This window comes from Macaca nemestrina, chromosome 6 (genome assembly GCF_043159975.1).
Source record: "Macaca nemestrina isolate mMacNem1 chromosome 6, mMacNem.hap1, whole genome shotgun sequence".
Taxonomy (NCBI): domain Eukaryota; kingdom Metazoa; phylum Chordata; class Mammalia; order Primates; family Cercopithecidae; genus Macaca; species Macaca nemestrina.
In genome coordinates, this window is record NC_092130.1 from 92,303,187 (window position 1) to 92,325,612 (window position 22,426).

The 22,426-nt window shown below is 36.3% G+C and overlaps 1 long non-coding RNA gene across 1 annotated transcript in view; it reads right to left on the bottom strand.

The window, feature by feature from the left end:
* Positions 1 to 1,494: 1,494 nt before the first annotated feature.
* Positions 1,495 to 22,426, bottom strand: part of LOC139363830 (uncharacterized) — a 125,017-nt gene continuing 104,085 nt past the window's right edge. Inside the window, exons 6-7 of the long non-coding RNA XR_011624863.1 lie at positions 9,935 to 10,092; positions 1,495 to 3,638 (exon numbers count right to left, since the gene is read on the bottom strand). This is a non-coding gene — a long non-coding RNA (uncharacterized lncRNA). The remainder of the gene's footprint in view (positions 3,639 to 9,934; positions 10,093 to 22,426) is intronic.

Sequence of the window (22,426 nt, forward strand, 5' to 3'; positions counted from 1 at the left end):
CTTTGTCCTAGGTCACTAGCATCAGAGGGTGTTAAATACCTAAAATAAGCCCAGGAATCACTTTGCCACTTCTCTTTCTCTGTGTCTTTGACACAAGACCACAATATCCAAATGAGGGAAAGATGCAGTTTGTGCCACTGACAATGTAGGAGATAAACACTGCTTCAGAGAATGGGGAGGACTTCAGTTGGAGTAGTGCAGAATAATTTGTCAAATTCTTCATCTCAGAGAGCATGAATATAATAACCTCCCCCACAAAGAAGTGTTATTTTCTAGCAGTGCCAAGTGTCCATTTTCTTTGCCTCTCTTTTATGGTTCTAGAGGTGTAACAAATTAATACACATTTTCAATAGTAGGACATGATGGCTAAAAAACAGTATTATTTAATAATTTATATTATTCTTATGTAGTTCTAGATGCAACATGCATGAAGAATCACATCAGTCTTTAAATTGGTACCTGTATGAATACTGAATGCTAGAAACAAAAACAATTTTAATCTATACCTAATAAAAAAATAATTTCAAGGTAAATTTAAATCCTCAGTATTATTTACAGTATTTTAAAATATTGTTAAAAATAATCTTATGACAATGGCATTTACTTCGTTCAGCTCCAAACCCAGAAGTGCAGTGTGTGTGTGTGTGTGTGTGTGTGTGTAGTGTCATATATAATACTTAGCCTGAATTTTCTTCAAGGAGACATGACCTCAGTTGTGCCTATATAGATGATACTTTTTGGAACAACTTATAGATTAAATATAATATATTTTGAATCAACCCAAAGATGAAATATCTTGATGAATGACACATATATCAACTTCAACTTATAGGCACTCTCAGGCACAAAATATAAATGTCAACTAAATGCTGTCAAAGCAATTTTATTAAGTTTACCAAAATGCACAAGAAAAGTTTCTAAAGTGGCAAATGATTCTTAAGCCAAAAGGAAACTTGAGTTTCTGTAAACTGTAAATTGTGCTCATTTTTATTTTTTCTGTACATAGTAATTGGATATGAACTTTTGTTTGCTATTAATGTTAGTAAAAACATAAAAGAACAGATTTACATTTGTCAATTGTACTTAAAATATTTTTTAAATAATTATAAAATATTTAAAAGATAGAAATCGTTTTAGGAAAAAAATAGAGGAATATGGGACAAAATTGACTTTCAAATATAAGGAAAATAGAGCAAGGAAACAAAAATATTTTTGTGACTATGGAAAAGAAAATTTTTCAGAGAAGTAATGTCAAAACTAATTACTATAGACACTCTTTTTTTGCCATTATATGTCAATATATATTCCTGACTGAAGAGAACTTTTATCAAAGTGATCAACATCCTTCTTTTAACATTTTCTTTATAATATTCCAGCATGAAAAATATGAAAGAATTTCAGAAATATTGTATGATTCTTAAGTGACTTGAAAATTATATGAAGAAATTAGATTATTTTGTGGGTTTGGTAATGAATTCATGATATATAAGCTCATTACAATGTTTGTACACAATTTTTAAAATGAATTGCTCATTTCCAAATCTAAGTATGACTATGCTGTTTAATTATACTTCCAGTTGCCATTGTCTCAGCAGAGTCAAGTTTTGCCGTGCTGAAATTAATGTTAAAGAGCTACCTAAGAAGTAAAATCACTCAAAAAAGTGTTCTAATTTGGGATTACTTGCAACAGAGAACAAGTTACATGAAATGTTTAATTATAAAGACAGAAATTTTGATTTTTCTGAAATTAAAACAAAAGCACCAAAATATTTATCAGTTTTATTGGGATATAATTGGCAAATAGAATTTGTAGATATTTAAGGTGTTTTAATATAGGTATACATTGTGAAATAATCACCACAATCAAGCTAGTTAACATATTCATCATCTCACATAGTTTTTATTTTGTTGTGGTAAGTACACTGAAGATCTACCTGCTTAGCAAATTTCAAGTATACAATATGTCATCATTAACTACAGTTCTCATATTGTATATTAGACCTCCAGAACTTATTCATGTTGCATGACTGAAACTTTCTACCCTTTGATACAAATTTAATGAAAAATATAAAACAAAAATATGACTTACATGTCTTTATTTTATTGCTTATGCAAACACAACCAAAATACTCAGACATGTAGTAATGATTAAATTCAGTTGTTTAAAATATTTTACCAAGTTTAGTTCATTGTGAGCCCACAGGTTTTCTAATGTTATTTTGACAGTATAGGTTAATCGTCAAGGAAAGAGGAAAGAACATGCTTACTAAAATTTTACTTAAAATCTATGGCTCAATTCATGATTCTTAAAGATTTAGATATATGTGGGCCTCTCTTTCCTCTCTTGCCCAAAGTCTTTCAAATGTTAGGGTTTATGCCTCAGCTTCTTGTGTAGGAATTATGACCTTGATGATCTTTAAAGGTATCATATATGAGTTTCTGTGTTCATATTGAGAAAAAAATTACACTAGTCTTTCCTGGAAAGGCTGACTGCCTCTCAGGGCCTCAAGCCTCCTTTGGACTTAGTAGTAATTAGGGCCAACAATATAAGGTGGTGATGCTGATCAGGTTCTCTTGATTGCATACATCTCTGGTTCTGCAAAATAACTTACTTATCCTCTGTACAACTGTCATCTTTCCTAACAACCATGCAGTTAATTTACAGTTAAAATTTTTTTTTTTCTTGAAAGATCATAGTAAAATCCCTGGTTTTTTCTCTTGGTTTTATCTTTTTAACCACATTGCAATTATTTCAGAATTTTTCTGTAAATTTTTTTAGTATTTCAAAGTATTTGCATTGAAGTTATTTCGGTTTCAATAAACGGACCCAGCTAAAGATTTCTGCCAAATTCTATGCCTTCTAACAATAATCGTATATAGTAGAACAAAATGTTATTCCATTTACGTGTATTACTTAAAACAGGAACAAAAATGATGAACTTGTGCAGCTCAGGGAGGATTTTAAATGGGTGTTTTGTTTTGTTTTTCATTTTTTATGATTACTGTTTTATTCTAAAGGATATGACAAAGAATATAGATGAAGAGATTTGTAGGGGGAGGTATGGGGAAAAGGGCCTGGAGCTTCCTTGACTTCCTTGGAGCACCACCTTCTAGGACATTCCATGTGTTCAGCTATCCAGAAACCCTCCTAACCCTGTCCTCTTGGATTTTTATGGAAGCTTCATAAAATCAGCATTTCATCCCCCAGGGTATAGGGTGGGACCCTCTCAAGGGAGGGGTCGTAAGACCCACAATCAGAAAGGTAGGTGAAGATTAGAGTTCTACCTTGAGGCAGGTGAAAGAGAGACTGTTTCCTGAGGCCTAACACACCCAGCATTATAGCAAAAGTCTGTAGCAAGGACTATAGGAGTTATGAACCAAGAACTGTGGACAAATCATATGCAGATATATGATTAATATATATTATACCACCACAGGCCATGCCTGCTTTTCAACCACTGATCCCTTACATAAAAAGGATATATATAATATAATCATTAATAATGAGTCCAGTCCATCATATTCTGTGAATGCCTCCCAGGGTGAGGCTACTCAGGAGTGCAGGTTTCCTTTCAATCTTGTCAGGTTCTGAAAGAGGAGTGGTCTCAGTAAACACACAGCTTCACCATTTCAGGCATCTGGAATAATGGAGCTAAGAAACAATGTCATTGCTTGCTCTGAGCCTCTTTCAAAGTATTAATGTAATGTTGGATTTCTCTCAATTTATAACCCATTTATTCATTCATTTACACTTCTCTCCATTAATACCCTACCTAATGTTTTCACTTTTGGAAGGAACTTTCAAATCACCACTCTGCTGGTCTAGATTGCAGGCAGCTGTCAAGTCTGCCAAGTTTCTTCTCCCCAGTCCACTCTCACTCAGATAAGGTAAAGTCACAGAGCTGCAGAACCAGTGAGCTGTTTTTACCACCAGGTAATACAACTGCATTCATTCTCAATCTGAATTTTGCTAGATGGGGTAAAGGCACACACACTGCCATCAGGCCCTTAGGAATTCTGACATAAGGTTTAAAACCATAGTTACAGTTTATTGCTTAGAAATCATCTCTGCTTCCAGCATGTGTAGTTGCACCCCTGGTACTAGGACCACTGCATCAGGTAGGAGATAAAATATTTTTTTAGGTGAATTGAAAGGAAAAAAATTATAGTCATTATACCATTTTACTCCTCCCTTGGTGAGAATTGCATAGTCATACCACCATCTTCCCAACCCTCTCTTTTCAGATAACCCAGGAAAACAGAGAAAATTCTAGTGGGGACAGCAGTCCCAATCATGTTGAGTGTGAGCACACACTAGTGAAGACATGTAAGCCACCCTGCATGTTTTTATCTCCCCTTGTTTTAGAAAACCAGTGTTTCAATTGCCCCAATCTATTTCTCTATCAAGCTTTTACTCGAAGGAGAGTATCTCTCTGCCCACTATTGACATTACATATGGGCTATGTGTTCCATGATCGGAAGACATAATGGACCAGGGACTGTGGCTCGCACCTGTAATCCCAGCACTTTGAGAGGCTGAGGCAGATCACCTGAGGTCAGGAGTCTGAGACCCGCCTGGCCAACATAGTGAAACCTCTTCTCCACTAAAAATAAAAGTTAGCTGGGCATGGTGGTGGGCACCTGTAATCTCAACTACTCAGGAGGCTGAGGCAGGAGAATCACTTTAACCCGGGAGGCAGAGGTTGCAGTGAGCCGAGAGCATGCCACTGCACTCCAGCCTGGGCAACAGAGCAAGACTCCGCCTAAAAAAAAAAAGAGAGAGAGAGAAAGAGAGAGAGAGAGAGAGAGAGAAAGAAAGAAAGAAAGAAAGAAAGAAAGAAAGAAAGAAAGAAAGAAAGAAAGAAAGAAAGAAAGAAAGAAAGAAAGAAAGAAAGATCATCCAAATTAATGTAACATTTCTGTTTCAGTTTTCTTTTTTTAATAGCACTGTAAGCATTTTCATCTTCTACTGGGTAAGCAAAGCCAGTCCAAAATCAGTGCCTATTCCTGTCAAGACCCATTTGCAGCCCCTCAGAGCTACTGGCCTCAGTCTCAATTGTAAGCTTTGTTCAGGGCCTTCCCACCAGGGAATCTGCCCTATAGACATAAGCAGTCTCTGCCTCTCTTGCTGAGAAGCAAAACAATTCTAACTGGTATTATGTGCCTGAGAGGGTGGAAAAGAAAGAGGTCTTGATTCAGCCCATCTCTGCTGCTGCAGTAGCACCATATCCACTCATTTTATGAACACAGGTGGATACCTCAAGGGAGCGCACGGGACTACCTCCTTGTCAATTTCTGTCACCTTCTGAACCTGAAGGGAATTATTCTGATGGGCATTGACTTGTTCTACTCTAATGCACCCCTCAAACTTCCACAGGGTTACGCAGCTTATGAGCATCCATTTAATAAGTCTGATTTCCATTGCCTGCTTGCCTAAGTGTATGGCCAGGCCATTGGTCACTGCCCGTGAGTGAGTAAAAACCCAAACACAGGGGCTTGTACCATTCTTTAATTATTCAGTTCAAAACCAGCAAGCAATTCACCCCATCAAACTGATCTGTTTTTACCTTCTTTGATCAAAGCAGCAGACTTCCAAACAGAATGTTGTTCAATCCCTTTGGAACTGCCATCCATAAACTAAGCAGCTCCTTGTTTGTCAACCAAGAGCCCTTCATAGTGCATTGTCCAAGTGTCAATGCACAATGTCCAAGGATCCAGCAGCACCTCACACAGTTTCAGAGTCAGTCCGAGAGTTAAAGATGCTCCTAGCTTGTGAGTGTTTCCTCCTTGCATTCCCTGGGTAGCATGCTCCTGTATAAACCATTGCTATCATGTTATGGAACACTTCTGAGCTCTGCCATCCCCATTAAAGCATTTCTCTGACATCCAAAACAGCACTGGTATTTCAGGTGTCAAAATTACTTAATATCCTTCAGTTGTAAAGGTAGTTTCAGTCAACAGCCGGTGCTATGGCAGTAAGTGCACATCAAGTGGAAATTCTCTAGTTCAAAGCCTCAGTACTCATATTGATGGGGAGCGCTCACAGCTTTTGAAAAAAGCCCCAGTAAACACTCCACAGAGGACTATCAATCTCCTGTATGTCTGGATCAGATATACCCATTGCTCAATTTTGAGCTCTGGGTTCTGCATCAACCTAAATGTGTTCTTCCACTCTGCATCATTTGAAACCAAAGATATCACCCCATGAGAGATAATTATTCACTCTCATAATTCATTTGAGTAAAGGTTGTTTAGAAAGCTGATGATACTAATCTATAAAATGAAGAACTTCTTCCACGCTATACCTTCTGGGTATATTAGTTTGTTCTTGGGTTACTGGGTATATTAGTATGTTCTTGCACTTTTATAAAGAAATACCTAAGACTTGGTAACTTATCAAGAAAAAGGTTTCATTTGCACATGGTTCTATAGGCTGTACAGGAAGCATGGGTGGGGAGGCCTCAGAAAACCTTCAATCATGGCAGAAGGTGAAGGGGAAGCCGGTACATCTTACATGGCTGCAGCAGGAGGAAGAGAATGAAAGAGGAGTTGCTACACACTTCTAAACAACCAGATCTCATGAGAACTTTCTATCATGAGAACAACAAGGGGGAAATATACCTCCATGATCCAATCACACCCCACCAGGCCCCTCCTTAAAAATTAGAGATTATAACTGAGGGCATGAGATTTGGATGGGAACACAAATGTAAGCCATATTATTCCGGCTCTTCTCAAATATTATATTCTTCTCAGCTTGTAAAATACGATCACCCCTTTTAAACAGTGTCCCAAGTCTTAACTTATTTCAACATTAACTCTAAAGTCCACAGTTCAAAGTCTTATCTGAGACAAGGCAAGTCCCTTCTGCCTATGAACCTATAAAATAGAAAAAACAAGATAGCTACTTCCAAGATACCATGGGGGTACAGACATTGGATAAATACACATATTCCAAAAGGGAGAAATCAGACAAATGAGAAAAGCTGCAGACCTGTGCAAGTCAAAAACCCAGCACGTCAGTCATTACATCTTTTTTTTTTTTTTTTTTTTTTTTTTTTTTTAATTTTTTGTGACTGAGTCTGGCTCTGTCGCCCAGGCTGGAGTGCAGTGGTCGGATCGCAGCTCACTGCAAGCTCCGTCTCCCGGGTTTACGCCATTCTCCTGCCTCAGCCTCCCGAGTAGCTGGTACTACAGGCGCCCGCCACATCGCCCGGCTAGTTTTTTGTATTTTTTTGAGTAGAGACGGGGTTTCAACGTGTTAGCCAGGGTGGTCTCCATCTCCTGACCTCGTGATCCGCCCATCTCGGCCTCCCAAAGTGCTGGGATTACAGGCTTGAGCCACCGTGCCCGGCCTAGTCATTACATCTTAAAGCTCCAAAATAATCTCCTTTGATTCCATGTCTCACCTCCAGACCACAGTGATTCAAGAAGTAAGCTCCCAAGTCTTGAACAGCTCTGCCCCTGTGGCTCTGCAGGGCTCAGCTACCATGGCTACTCTCAAGGGCTGATGTTTAGTGCCTGCAACTTTTCTAGGTGTATGGTGAAAGCTGTTGGTGAATCTAACATTCTGGGTTCTGGAGGATGGTGGCCCTCTTCTCACAGCTTCAATAGACAGTGTCCCAGTGGGGACTGTGTTTGGGGGCTCCAATACAACATTTTTCCTTTACACTGCCCTGGTATAGGTTCTCCATGAGGGCTCCAAGCCTGCAGCAGACATCTGTCTGGACATCTATGCATTTTCATACATCCTCTGAAATCTAGGCAGAAGCTCCCAAACCTCAACTCTTGCCTTCTTTACACCCACAGGTTTAGCATCACATGGAACCCACCAAGACTATTGGCTTCCACCATCTGGAACAATGGCCTGAGGTGTGCCTTGGCTCATTTTAGCCTTGGCTGGAGTTGGATTGGACACGATAAAGGGCACCATGTCCCAAGGCTACACAGAGCATCAGAGCCCTGGGCCTGCCCTAGGAAACCATCTTCACCTCCTAGGCCTCTGGGCTTCCAATGGTCTAGGCCTCCATAAAGGTCTCTGAAATGCCTTTGAGGCATTTTCCCCATTATCTTGGCTATCAACCTTTGGATCCTCCTTACTTATGCAAATTTATGCAGCAGACTTGAATTCCTCCCAAGAAAACGGATTTTTCTTTTCTACCACATGGCCGAGCTGCAAATTTTCCAAACTTTTAAACTCTTCTTCCCTCTTTAATATAATTTCCAGTTTTACATCATTTCATTGCTCACAAATAGAAGTTTAGGCTATAAAAGCATCCAGGCTACATTTTGAACATTTTGCTGCTTAGAAATTTCTTCCACCAGATACCCTAAAACATCTCTCAAGTTCAAAGTTTTATAGATCCTTAGAGCAGGGGCACAATGCCACCAGTCTTTTTGCTAAAGCATAGCAAGAGTGAACATTATTCCAGTTCCCAGTAAGTTCCTCATCTCTATCTGAGACCACCTCAGCCTGGACTTCATTGTCCATATCACTATCAGCATTTTGGTTACAACAATTTAACAAGTCTCTAGGAAGTTCCAAACTTTCCCTCATTTTCCTGTTTTTTTTTTTCTGAGCCCTACAAACTGTTCCAACCTCTGGGTGTTAGCCAGTTCTAAAGGCACTTCAACATTTTCAGGTGTCTTTATAGTAGTGCCCCATTCCTCAGTACCAGTCTTTGGTATTAGTCTGTTCTTTCATTGCTATGAAGAAATACCTGAGACTGGGTAATTTATAAATAAAAAACATTTAATTGGCTCATGCTCCCACAGGCTATATCAGAAGCATGGCTGGGGAGGCCTCAGGAAACCTTCAATCATGGAGGAACATGAAGGGGAAACAGGCATGTCTTACAGCCAGAACAGGAGGAAGAGAGTGAAGGAGGAGGTGCCATACTGTTTTAAACAATCAGGTTTCATGAAAACTCACTATCATGAGAACAGCAAGGGAGAAATCTACCCCCATGATCCAATCACCTCACACTAAAGTCCCTCCTCCAACACTGGGGATTACAATTGGGGGCATGAGATTTGGGCTGGGACACAAATCCAAACCACTGTGTTTGATTTTGCCCTTCCCCCATATTAACTACATTTTTGGCAACCACAGGTCTCAGAGGTAGTTTCTGTTGTACTGGTATAATTTTCTCCATTGTGGGTGGCATTCAGGCTAGTGGCCTGAGCTCACACAAATACACATCTGAGCTTCGTCCAGCCTCAAGGCCCAACCCAATGCTCTCTTGGTTTCATTTTAGCTATTATACATAACAAGAGCCTTTTTTTCACAGTTTGCATTTCCTTATATACCCAGTGAACCAATTCACTGGAAGTTAGGTTCATCTGTAAAGTCCACTGGTAACTTTTACCTTTAGTAGCTGATCTCAACCTAGCTGTAGCTTTATACAGTGGGTGGCCACGTGGCCACATAGGAATCAATGGTTCTTCATCTCTTCACCATTTTAACCTTTCTCTTCCCAAACCTGATGTTTCTGTAAGCCTGGGCCAGTCCGGCATGTCCCACCACTACCAACCAGTATGTCAGAAAAAAACTCTCTCAAACTCTTTTTCCTCTGCTCTCACACCACCACAACAATCATCAACACAGAAGACTTCTATGACCAATTTGTAGGGTTTCCCACACACCAAGCAGCAGACACCAGTTCCATGTCCTCTAATTCAATTCCAACACTATCTACCTGGAGACAGTGTCAGACCCCACAGCTTGAGGGCCCAATCCCCACAAATGCACCCCAAATCCCCCACACACACCAGTCACAAGTCCAGGCCTCCTGAACTGCCAATGGACTGGCTTCAAGTTGGAGTTCCCACGGCCCCATTTTGGGCTCTATTAATTTGCTAGAGCTGCTAACAGAACTCAGTAAATACTTACTTACATTTACCAGTTTATTATAAAGGGCATTACAAAGGATACAGATGAAAAGATGCATAGGACGAGGTATAAGAAAGGAAGGAGGCGTGGAGCTTCCATACCCTCCCTGGGCTCACCATCTTCCAGGAACCTCCATGTGTTCAGCTCCTAAAATGCATGTTTTCTATCAGAGACAGAGTCTCATTTTCCAGCTTCCAAATCTGGAAACAAACAAATAATCAATGAGACTTTTTTCTTTGTTCAAAGTAACTGGATTCCCCTAAGAAATCTTTGTACAGTTTTACTATCAAGTGAATTGCAGGAATAAGCCATTTTCTTAGAAAACGTCAATAGAAAAATAAGTAACTTCTCATTGTGGAATAGTTTCAGAACTCTTAGCACAAATGGAATTTTCTGATTTGCTAACAACAGCATCCCCAAATTAATAATACACAGTGAATGGATACAGTAGTTGCAGATGTTTCCATTTTTATAATTTCGATTTTGAATCGCATTAGGAGTTACAAGTATTTTTTTTCTTTGAGATTATTGCACTGTTCTGATGATTGAAATCACTTGCACTTCAGCCTTCATTCTTGTAAATATTCCATGGAGTCAGAGGCAGGCGCTTGCTGTTGATGTCTTATTGCTCAATTATGAAGCACAGAAAATGCTCCTTCATGTGTATTACAAGAACAAAATGGCCTCATACATAATAAATCATGAAACAGGCCCTACTGCTGCTGGTGGAATTCACATGCAAAAGAAAAATCATAGATATATTTTTTTTCCAGAGAGTCTGAACTTCTCATTAGTTCGCTTTGAAAATAAGAAGATCTATACTAGTGACGAAACACTGAGTAGGTGTGTTATTTAGTAAAATAAAACTTAAATCAAGAATTATGCTCACTGAAGAACTATATTAAGAGCAAGGTGAAGAAGAAGAAATTTTTTAAAGGACATGAATTCACATCTTACTTTATTTACTTACAATAGACTACATCACAGGCACAGCCAGACTCTCACATCAGAGTAATAATCTTCTAAATTCTGAAATTCTGCTTTGCAAAACTACCTAAGAGAATAGTTTTGGAGTGGAATATACTCATCTTTCAATAAGTTCTTTCCATGGACTCACATAAAGTCTCATTTATTACCTTGTTATTGCCTGTTTGGCCTGAAGCAACCTCCAAGAGAACAATTTCAGCTGATTTTTTTTTTTTCTATCATGCTCAAAGAGATAATGAAAGTCTCTTTTTCAGTCATGCAAATTACCACAGACCTGCAGGTTTTCTGGCCTGAACAAAATTAGGCTTGGTCTAAAGTGAAATATAGTCTAGAAAAAATACCAGTGCAATTGATATCATGACTTAGGAAGGATGACACATCCTTCAGTATTCTAATATTAAGTTTATTTGACTTACTAATAATCAGCACTTTTCTCATAGCCATTGTCAGGTTCATGATTATTTATTATTTATTTTTTATTGTTTTGAGGAGGAGTTTCACTCTTGTTGCCCAGGCTGGAGTGTGATGGTACGATCTTGGCTCACCACAACCTCCGCCTCCCATGTTCAAGCGATTCTCCTGCCTCAGCCTCCTGAGCAGCTAGGATTACAGGCATGTGCCACCATGCCCGACTAAGTTTTTGTATTTTAGTAGAGATGAGGTTTCTCAGTGTTGGTCAGGCTGGTCTCGAACTCCCGACCTCAGGTGATCCAGCCGACTTGGCCTCCCAAAGTGTTGGGATTACAGGCATGAACCACCATGCCTCACCTCATGATTATTTCATTTATTTTGTTTGTTTGTTTGTTTACTCCCTGACCCCTCCAATAAAATGTAAGCTCAGTATCTATCAAATCATACCAAAATCATGACACTTGGCATAATCCCTAGGAGTGATAGATTGAAAAATGGAGTAAACAAGTAGGCTTATAATTTTAAGCCATGGTGATATTCTTAATTTTCAACATTTTCATTATGCTAATACTTTTTGGCACTATTTTTAGATCCTATATACTTTTTTTCCCCACTCTGAGTATTTAGAATTGGGTTGTTTCAAGGCCTAGGCATTCTATGAGGAAAAATTCACTCTGGCACTGCATGATAATGAGGTTGCAATGGAGCTCATAGTTTTTTCCTACTTAGCAAGATACTGCCTCCTTTTATACTGATGGAAGTAAATAAAATATTGGAAATGTTTGTATTTCTTTTGTTAGAGTTTAGAAGAATGGGGATTTGGTGATTTTTATTTATAGAATGAGGTCTTGATGTTCCATTGGATGAAGCGTAAATGACATTAATCAATGATGAATGGCACTACATCCCAAACACTGGGAGAATCTTTCACGTTAGAAGGAATTTTCCCTGATTTTGGGGATTCACCACTACAATCAGTTAGCTCAGACATTCCATGTAATAGTCTCTACTTTATCCTTGGATCTGTCTAGAACACTAAAGAGCTCTGGATTTGGATTGCACCATTTGCACTTTTCTCTTCTAATTGTTTTTATTAACTTGAGTTTTGGCTTTAGGCTACCAGTTTACACTCAAGGACATTAAAAATAATTTTTAAAAATATAAATTTGTCATTGGATCTATTGTGCAGATGCTGTTGAGAATATCCTACCGTGTATCACACAATGTTTTTTGTATGAAGACCCACAAGAGACATTTCTTTCAGATATACTTTTTAAAAGCTTATTCTTAATAGCTCTCTGTTTGCTTTTTTTCTTTGGGCTTGAAATCTTGCAACCAACTGCCTTTTCTTTTCTAGTTTTTGTCTAGGAAACTGTTTTTTCTCATGAATATTAGGAACCTTGCTAGTATCTCCCTTTCTTTTTATACTTTGCACTCAGTAAACTCAGAATCAAATTTGGTCCTCTTCCCTAATAATTGTATATAGGAAATACATTACACATTTCTGTTTGCCCGCTTAGCCCTGGTTTTATCATATTCCTACTTTTCTCCTGATCGTTTCAACGATTCATTGCATGCTTTTTTGCCACCTTAGTTTTCTAAGCCACTTCAAAACATTTGCTGCCATAGAGTGTATAAATCTACTCATGGCATATTCTTAGCAATATGTAAAATAATACCTCCACTTGTGAGATAACTTTATTGCATGCAAGACACTCCATAAACTTGTTGCCTCAATTATATGTCTTCTGCTGGTAAGGTACACTCTAGGTCACCCTGTCCTCCCATACCAGGACCCTCAGTTCCATGTCAATCCATTTAGAGTTCCTTCGGAAAACCATGATGTTCTCTGCCTCTGAGTCATCTTTATACTGTTACTATTTTCCCTTGATCTTGTTATCTTCCTTCTCCCATCAGATAACACTAACACCTTATCTATGTTCTCCTTATTTATCCTATATAAATCTCTGTCTTCTAACTGATACAAACAGTTTGATAAATTCTTTCCTCATCTCTCTCTATCATTAAACTCTTTGAAGTTAGAGTTTATATATATATATTTTTTGTTTGTGTTTTAAAACCAGGAAGCTTTGCCTATTTCCTGGCGTACTATGGACATTTAATATATCGTTGTCACATGAATACTGGTTGAATGAATGAATATATGAATGTATTATTCATATGTATATGTACTACATATACATGTAAGCTCAGTATCTATCAAATCATACCAAAATCATCACACTTGGCATAATCCCTAGGAGTGATAGATTGAAAAATGGAGTAAACAAGTAGTATATGTACTACAGTCTATGGAATGAATGTACTACAGTCTATGGAAATCAATCACCACGATTTTACATAAATGGGGCCAGGGAATGGATATATAATTGCCTGTGCTGTGCTTCCTCTTTCAATCTGTGGCACGATTATGTATGAAAATAAGAACAATGTAATGCTATTAAAAATGCTGTTACTGGTGTCATACATTCAAAGAATTCATCTGCCTAATGTACGAATTTTTTAAGTGAAATAAAAATACTGACACTGTATTTGGGAATATATACATGTACCGAGAGTTCAATTTTGATAAAAATGTCAAAATTCATAAGAATACAGACAGAATCTATCTGTTGCTAAGGTTGCCTTGATTATCTGTAAGCTCATCACCATCAGACATTTTAATTTGTTTTTGTTGTTGTTGTTGTTTTTAATTTGAAATAAGTCATTAGGAATAATGCTTTCATCCATATGTTACTGAAAAAAAGGGCTTTGAAAGCCAAATTAAATATTTTGGATAAAGTCAATGTTTGAATAAAAAAAAGATGATTCATGTAAAATAGACTTGATATTTTTATTCCGTAGACCAGTGGTCCCCAACTTTTTTGGTACCACGGGCTGGTTTTGTGGAAGAAAATTTTTCCACCTGGGTGTGAAAGGGGATGGTTTTCAAATGAAACTGTTCCACCTCAGATCATCAGGCATTAGATTCTCATAAGGAGCATTCAACCTAGATTCCCCACATGAAAGGTTCACAATAGGGTTTGCACTCGTATGAGAATCTAATGCCTCCACTGGTCTGACAGGAGGCAGAACTCAGGTAGTGATGCTCACCTGCCTGCCACTCACCTCCAGCTATGAGACCCAGTTCCTAACAGGCCATGGGGATCCCTGCCATAGATTATCAATCTGTATCCAATTATTCGAATTTCCCACCAATTGCCAGTACCTTTATTTTCAGATATAAATAAGTAGATGAGACCACTGAGAGGATTTTTTTTCAAGAAATTTTATTTTTAAAATGTTTTAGAAAGCCATTACAATGTAACTTAAAACTACTATGTGTTGAAAAAAAATGATTTCTTATTATTTGACTTGATGCTTTTGTTCTATTAAAAATAATATTTGAAACTTTCAATATATGTAGCCTGTTAGATTCATCTAGTATAACCAATATTCCATAGATAATATCTTCTTAATCGTGGGTTATGAGTACGTATTACATATTTTTTCTGTTGAAGTGATCTTATGGATTACTCTAGTCTAACCTCCTTCAATAATAGTAAATTAACTTAAGCCAAAAATCATAAAGTGAAACTCAATAAAACAAGTTATGTCCATAATTTAAACAACTGCCCAAATCTTGCACAGGCGTTATGGTTTTGAAAAAGTAAGTATATATCTATCCATGTAAAAATTCTTTAATTTTATTCACATGGTGGTGTATTGATCCATTTTTATTTATATTGAAGCATAATAATAAAACTGTGTCACACATGTAAATCACAGATATTATGAATATATAATTGGGACCATGGGAAGGATGATTGCATGCTGGTCTCACTGATACATGATTAACATTTTAGAGAGACAGCAATTAACATTACTATTTGAAAGGTATATATGTAGTGGTTGTCTTCATTTTTTCAGAATTACTGTTGTTCAATGTTTAACTGTTATTTGAATATTGAAAAATCTAAGACATGTAATTGAAAATGTCAGTAACCATGAAGCACGCAAAAATTAAAACATCGTTTTGGGTAATAAATAAGGTAGTAACAAAAAGTATGATTAAGGAAGTTAATAGATTAGAGGATGAAGGTCTATGTAAGGTATTTTCAACTAGAAACTAATTACATAATTGGTGTATGGTATTATATTTTCCCCAGAATTGGTGATGGTATTATATTTTCAAGTGTATTTTTCTTTTTTTTTTTTTTTTTAGACCTACTAGGGCCATTGCAATTATGTCACAGAAAGCAATGTGTGAAATTCATACACTTTTAAATTTTGTGTTAAAATCATGTAATTTTTAGGAAGATGTAAAATTATCTTTGTTCATAGATAACATGATCTTATATGCAGAAAATTCTAAAGATTCCATGGATAACTTGTTAGACTAAATAAATAAATTCAGCAAAGTTGCAGGCTGCAAAATCAATATGCAAAAACTAATTGCACCTCTATACACTAAATAATGAACCATCTGTAAAATAAATTAATTCTACTTACAATAACAACAAATGAAAAAAATACTCAGGAATAAACCTAACCAAAGAGGTGAAAATTTTTACAATGAAATAAACATTACAGAAAGAAATTTTAAAAGACTAAAATAAATGGAAAAGCAGCCCATATTTACTGATCATTGATGTAAGATTTCTTTAATTGTCCGTATTGCCCAAAATGATATACAGAGTCAATATAATGCCTATCAAAACCTCAAAGATATTTTTTGCAGAAGTGGAAAAATTCATCCAGAAATTGATATGGAATCTAGAGACTCCTACGATAGATAAAACAAGTTTGAAAAAGAAGAATAAAATTGGAGGACTCACACTCTCTTATTTGTAAGCATATTACAAACATAAAATACTACAAACATATTTGAAATCTACAGTAATCAAGAGTATGTGATACCAACATAGTGATAGACAAATATATGGAAACAAAAGAATAGGCAGCCCAGAAATAAACCCTCATGTATATAGTCAAATGATCTCTTCAGCAGTCTCTTTGGCAAACAGCGTTTGGGAAATTGAATAGCTATGTTGCAAAAGAGTGAAATTGGAGCTTTATTTTATACCGTATACAAAAATTAACTCTAATTGGATAAGACCCAAACATAAGACCTAAAACTGTAAAACTCCTAGGAGAAAACTTACAAGAAAAACTTTATGACATTGTACTCAACAATGATTTTTTAATATTACTCCAAAAGCACAGGCCACAAGCAAAAATAGACAAATGAGACTACATCAAACTTAAAAACTTTTGTGCACCAAGGAACAAAATAAACAGAGTGAAAAAGCAACCTGCTGAATGGGAGAAAATATTTGTGAAGCATATATCTGATAAGGAGTTAATATCCAGAATATATAAGGAATTGTTATAGCAAAATAATAAATAAAGTGATTTAAAAATGTACAAAGACTTGAGCAGACATTTTTCCAGAGATGATACAAAATGGTCAAGAAGCATATGAAAAGATGCCCAACATCATTAATTATTAGACAAATGAAAATCAAAACCATAATGAGATATCATCTCACATCCACTAGGATGGCTACTATCCAAAAAACAGAAAATAAGAATTGTTGGCAAGGATGTGGGGGGAAATTGGAATCTTTATGCTCTGTTGGTGATATTGTAAAACAGTGCAACTCCTGTGGACATCAATTTGTAGGTTCCTTTAAAAATTAAAAAGAGAACTACCATATGATCCAACAATCTTTTATCTGGATATATATCCAAAATAATTTAAAGCATGGTGTTGAAGAAATATTTGCAGATTCATGTTTACAGTAGCATTATTTACAATAGCCAAGAGGTGAAAGCAACCCAAATATGTATTGATGGATTAATGAATAAACATAATGTGGTGTGTATATATACAATGGAATCATATTCAGCCTTAAAAAGGAAGGAAATCCTGTCACATACTACAACATGGATTAAATTTGAGAACATTATACTAAGTGAAGTAGAAGTCACAAAATGACTATATTTACTCTACGATTACATTTACATGCAATATCTAAAGTAGTCCAACTCATAGAAAGAGAAAGTGGAACGGTGGTTGCCAGAGCCTGGGGGAAGGGAGAAAAGGGGAATTGTTGGTTAATGGGTACAGAGTTTCAGTTTTCTCAGATGAAAAAGTTCAGGATAGCTGTTTCACAACAATGTGAAAATACTCAAGGTATTGAAATGCACACTTACAAACAGTTTACGGTGGTAAATGTTTTGTGGGTTTTGCCATAATAAAAAATTATCTTTATATTTAAACCCACTACCGGTTTTTTCCTCAACTCAAAATCACTGTTATCTTAAAATATCCAACAATTTACATAAAATGAAAATAAAATTTAGCTCTCTGTACAGAGACATCATAATGTAAAACATAAGACATAAAGTTCAGCATCTGAATTAAGTCCTAATAGAAAAGAAATAGTCAGTTGCAATAGTAAATTAGGCATAATATTCACGGTGGTTCCAACATTCTTATTACACTATGTTTAGCTGTTTAGAAAAATCACTGAAACGATTCTTGGCCATCTTAGTTCATGTGAATAATAGAGATGGCTTTTAATCTGGAAATATAATGAAACTATATGTAAAAATAAAGTGTAAAATACAGATAAGTAATTTAAATTTTTATATGCATTCACACAAAATTATTTTTTTAAAACAGCATCAGGTACATATGAAATAAAAATGTAAATAAAAAAACAGCAAACATAATGAAAATTAGACTATGTCAAATTTACCAAGAAACAATCTTTATAGATGTGTATTTTCATCTTCAATCTTAAACTTAAAATTTTTTAACTTTCATCTTTCCCACAGATAATTAGAAATTTGTTATTTTAAAGTTGACACATACTTTTTTCCGACAATTCTTTACATTAATTTTGTTTCAGAGAAGGATTTTATTTTATAGTAGGAAACTGAAAACTATATAGACAAAATAAAAAAATAAAGTTCACTCTAATGAAAGCATGGTACTTCAAACCACATTTTCTGACCTCCTGTTTTTCTAATGCTTATTGGCAAGAATCAAGGCTCACTTAATAGCATTTAAAGCCTTCTCCTATCACATACTTTCAGCCATTTTTTTCATTTTCTCTTTGCAAATAGATTTAATGCAAAAACGTGTGCTGTTAAAACACAATTTAATAAAAGTGAAACCTCGGTAGATAATTCATAATAGAGGTCATTGCTTCTACAAAAATCTTTCACATTTTTAATCTTCCAATGTGAATTTCCTACTAGATGACTTAACTAGTGCTAATACCTACCAATAAATTGAATTGCCTCAAGTTAATCCAGGTTTCTTATATCTTTGTCCATTTATTTTCTATAGAAAAGGGTAAGCTTTTCCTTTAAACTAGGAAGATGCACATATTTTTGGTTATCTCTGATTTCCTACTATTGGAGTAAAATGTATCCTCAGGCCTCAAATACTTATAACATGTGTAGACAAAAAAAAAATACCATTATAATAAAAGAAGCACTGACATAAAGCTGAACACCTGAATGGTGGTTGTAAAAGAGCTTCCTCTCTTTAGAGTTCTTTCCTTCTCAAATTCTCAGAATGCAAATTTGAGGACTGCAAACTCAAACTCCATTTCTTGATTAATCAGACATTCCTTTAAGAAATATTTAAAGTCATCCTTTACCAGCATTACTGTGTCATTAGAGAGAACTTATAATTCCCAAGCCTTTAGATAATAAGCCACAGACCACTTGAAGGTACCACTGAGAGTGAAAGTTTGGCATTAGTGCATTTAGTCACAGATGGTAAATGGAACTTCCACTGTCTGCTGCTTCCCAGCTAACAGAGATTAAATCTCTTTGCTCACATTTCTCTCCACATCTTTTAAACTATTTTTTTTCTTTTTTGGTCTCTATGAAGTTTATTTTGTTCTGCGGCAGTTTTAAATTTGAGCTAAAGAGATTGATACTTTCTCATTTTCTTGGGAGGACACGTGATAGATTCCCTTTGTAAATGAAGACTCACACTGTTATCGTCTATAGTTTGGAATAGTCATGTTAGATTAAACACCATTCTGTTTTGGTTCCTTATTAATTATGATGCTTTCTGCCGCCGTGCTGATTCTTTTTTTCTGATGGCTCCACTATGGAGACGCACAGCTTCTTTCAAATAAGCCATCACAATGCAAGCAGCTCATTAACTTCAGCCTTCCTCCCAGTTTCCTATGACAGGCTGAAGAACCTTCCCTAACTAACTTTAGAGAGAGATAATAAAGTTTTATTTCCCTTTCACAGCAACTCAAGGGCAGTTCATCATGTTCTTTTCTTCAAGACAGAATTTTGAACAGAAGCAGAGGGATCCAAAACTTTTTTTTTTTTTTTTAATGTTCTGGATGTCACTAAATTGGAAGTTACTGTAAATGAGCAACAACTCCTTCCATTTGGTAGTTTCCATATTTTATTTTTAAAAAATGTGGGCATGTCTAAGTATATATTTGCTTCAGAGAATAATGAGATAAAACAAAATCCTCATGGGCATATGCCCAAATTCAAATTCTATGACTGTTTTTTCATTAGTTTTCTTGTTTTGTTTTTTACTGATCCAGAACAAGAAGTAGAGTATTTGCCTAATATAGAACTCTTCCAATATTAATACTTTATGGGACTCCCAAATGTTAAAATTCTACCACTATGTATTCTTTCCTTTGGATTCTTTCCAAGCATTTTCTAAAACTGTAAATACCGCTGGAAACGGGTACACAACTGGGTGGTTTAGGGAATATGCTTGATTCAGTCTGAATAGGCTATGTTATGCTACAATAACAGACACCTTCCAAAAGTTCAGTCACCAAATACCACAACAAAAAGTGTTTCTCTCTCATGCTACAAGTCTAATGTGGGTTGGCAGAGGGCGTTGCCCATCACAGTCTCTCAGGAACAAAGGCTAATGGAGACTCCATCTCCTCACATGTCTCCATGACTGCTAGGGAAGGAAAAGGGAAGGCATTGGATTGTACACTGGCTTTGAAAATTCCTCCTGGAAATGGCACATGCCACCATTCATAATTGGTTAACTAAAGTGGCTCCCATGGCCATGTCTAATCTCAAGAGGGTGGCAAAGTGCAGTCCTACTCAGAAGAAAAACAGCACATTTGCGAACATCTTAGTGATCAATACCACACCGTGGTAAGTTAGTTCTTATACCACATTCTGGCTGAAAACTAGTTGGGTTGAGGGTTAGAAATCTATATGTGAGGGGTAAAAGGAAAAGACGCTTTTGGAGCCCAACAAACAAATGTAGGAGGCACAGAAGAAACACAAGGCCAACCATCTATTTCTGTGACGAGAAAGGCCATGCAGAAGCAATGTCCCAGCTCACTAGCTTTTAGTGCTCTTCACCAAAAATAGTCATTCTCAACCTAGGTAAATACTTTGCTGGATTGAAAAGAAAAGTAATGCACTGGTAATGTACTGTATCAATAAAATATAAGCAATCTCTTTATTATTATGTAATAAATGTCATTTATAAGTTCACTTTTTTTAAGTCATAGCTTTCAGAGGAGGAAACACTATAAATTGTTGGTGATGCAATGATTGGGAACTACTGACCTACAGTATAAGATTTATAGTTCCCTAAGGTAAGGAGCTGTGTTTTACATCTCTCTCTCTCCATTTCTCCATTTGCTAAGTTACAGATGAAGGTATTCATTGAAGAACATAACAAGGATAGTATGGTAACTAAATGACCTGAGTCTGAGTTCTTGCCTGATCACTTTGCTGACTTAATTATGAGCAAGTAGCTATTGCCTTTGCCTGCTTTGCATCTGTTTCGCCTTGTTCTGGTAACAGTTTCATAATCCCCCACTCCCACCTCCTAAATTACTTCTACCATTTACTAGATCCATATAGTTCCATTGAGGTTTCATCTCCTACTTTCCAAAATAACACATATCTTAACATAGGCCATCCCCATGGTCACATTATTGCTTCATAGAAGGGGTACATGTTCCATATTTTTCATGGATTGACAACGTTTCCCCCTGGGAATTTTTTTTTTAACCATTTGGGAAGAGAGTTCCATTTTTACCCAGTGGCTGCTGAGAAGATATGATATAAGTCCAGAGAGGTTGGCTGCCATATTGACCACAAAAGGGAGACATCTAAACTGAATGGTGGAGAGAGAGGAAATAAAAAAGCAGCTAGATTGAAGTAATTGAAGTCTCACGAGAGCTTTTGACCTTTGAATTATGGTACACAATTTATACCCTTTTCATTAAATCTAGTTTGAGTTGATGTTTCTAAAATACAAAACATCTTGACAAGTAAACATTTCTGAGTCTGTTTCTACATATATAAAACGAAGTATTGCCATAATAACACGAATTTTCCTACAAATCCTTAAAAATGCTATATGCAATAGGTTTGTGGAAGATGATAAATCCAGTTGCAGAAATGTTGGGTTTGAGATATCTGCAGTACATTTTAGCAGAAATAAACATTGCAGTTTGATGTCCCTGTCTGGAGTACAGGAAATATATACTGGAGGGAGATATAGATTTGGGAGTCATCAACATGGAAGTGGCAATCAAAGCCAAGGAAATAAAAGTGCCCTGTTAGAGTGTGTGTATACCAAAAGGAGGAGAAGGGAATACTGTGTATTTTTAATTCGTTAGACCATAAACCACAGTGGGGCCAGGAGCAGAGAGATTTTGATCTAAGGTTGGCAAGAGAACACAGTGGCCAATTTGTGTAGCACCTGGAGCTGGAGTGAGTTTCTAAGGAATTTAGTGTTTATCATTTAGGCAAATAAATGGAAGTCAATGAAGGCTTTTAAGCAATAGACTGAATAACATTTTAATTTTTATTAAGACCACTCTTGTGTAAGATGGATTATATGTGGAAGTGAATGATGTCAGAGAGATTAACTAACTATTTCAATTTTTTAAACTGAAGATAACGAGGACCTGAATTAAGGCAACAGAAGTAAAAAATTAAGATGGGACTAAAGCTGGAAAAAGGTTTAGAAGAGAGAATCTTGCACCATTAATGGTATTTGAGGGCTGAGGTAGAGAAAGCATTTCAGTATAGGGGTTTTTATAGAGTAATTGAAAGAATAGTGACAATTTCATCAAGAGAGAAAAT